Genomic DNA, 1,642 nt, shown 5'->3' with positions numbered 1-1,642 from the left:
TGGAATCATCCACAGATTTCTTTTTAGGGTCCTCAATTTAGAAACTATCCTCAGAGAAATTGTTTAAACATAACAAAGTCCAAATTCAGAAATCCCTTAAATTTCATTATCTTCCTCAGTTGCTCTGAAATGGAAAATTAAAATTTCTGACTTGTTTTCTTTCTTCCTGAAAAGGCTCCTCTAATCCATAACTTCTCTAGTCCATAACTTAGTAGATTCGTCTCACCTATGAAATTACCAGCAGGTATGATACCAGGTTAGGCAGCTAATCTTGACGGTCCCCTAATCTTGACTCATTTCTTGCCAAAGATTTAAGTTTCTTCAGAAACCAAGTAACAGACACTTTCAATTTCTAGCCATCATTAGGATATTCTCATACACTACCCTTCACCATAAAGATGCCTTTTAAAATTACAGAAATTTGTATTGTACTTAAGATCGATTGTACTAACCTGTATTTCATATGCCTTGGGCTGATTTCTTAATGAATGATTCATATTTGTTATCGCTTAATATTCGGATGAATCATTTGTATAGTTAAATATTTTAAGATTAGAGAAGAAAAGGTGATAGAATAAAGGGATTTTTTTTCCCTTGTTCTTTGTTCCCTCTTCTGGTTGGTGAGCCTGAGTCAAAATTCTAGAATTTTGAAAATTTTATATTTCAAACCCAAATCACATTCAACACATAATAATAACTACGAGCTCAAAATGAAATCACCTTGAGGTGTTCATGATCCCAGGGGGCCGTTCTGGAGGGGGCCATTTGGTGTGGGATTTGGTCCCCCCCACCTCTGTCTTACACTGAAGATGGAAACAAAGAAACCAGCTCAAATCTTTCGAAAGTGTATTTTATAAAAAGGATTTGTAACCAGAAAAGCAATAATAACATAGAATTAACATGATCTTTCAGACCCAGTATTTTTGTCTGTAAGCAATGTTTTAAAAGGAAGGTAAGCAGAGGTCAGTGTTTTAGCTGTAAACCCTGTCTCTTTTTCTCATTGATCTCCTATTTTAATTTGCTACAATAAAATTACATGGCTGTTGAGTCAGACTGTCTCTCCAATTTCAAGTTGAAAGATAACAGATCTTTTACATACAATCCTGGCACACTGACACTCCACTGTCTGGCTTATTGCAAGTGTTCCCTGTTGGCGAAGTGGCACATTTGCAGTCCCCATCACAGCCATCTTAACCACTGCACAGCAGATTATTCAGATGTGCATGCCTAGGTAGGTGGCAACAGGAACAGGCACTTGGGCTCCGCAGCAGGGCTTTGTCGGGGAAACCTTAGGACAAGCTCCGAACTCCTAAACGGGGAGAGACCTACCTACTGGACGATGCTCGAGGAACTGGAGGCTTAGACCCGCCGCCCCGCTGGCTTTCTGAGCGCCCGTGGGGAAAGCCTCTCTGGGAGCTCTTTTGAGGTCCTCGGGAATCCTGAGACAGACGCACTGCTTGCTTTCTGGGGAGGACTGGCCCCGGATCCTGCCGGGCTAGAGGCCTCGCAACCGAGCTTTAAGAACAACTGGAGAGACCGACGTTCACGGTGCCCGCGCACGGGGCGCAGGGTGTACAGGTACGGCCTTCTCGCCCGGACCGGGACAGAGGCTGCTGTCCTGCACACACCTTGCTGGCAGCGC

Source organism: Pteropus vampyrus, unplaced genomic scaffold (genome assembly GCF_000151845.1).
Source record: "Pteropus vampyrus isolate Shadow unplaced genomic scaffold, Pvam_2.0 Scaffold290, whole genome shotgun sequence".
Lineage (NCBI taxonomy): Eukaryota > Metazoa > Chordata > Mammalia > Chiroptera > Pteropodidae > Pteropus > Pteropus vampyrus.
Note: the sequence above shows the minus strand (reverse complement) of the source record.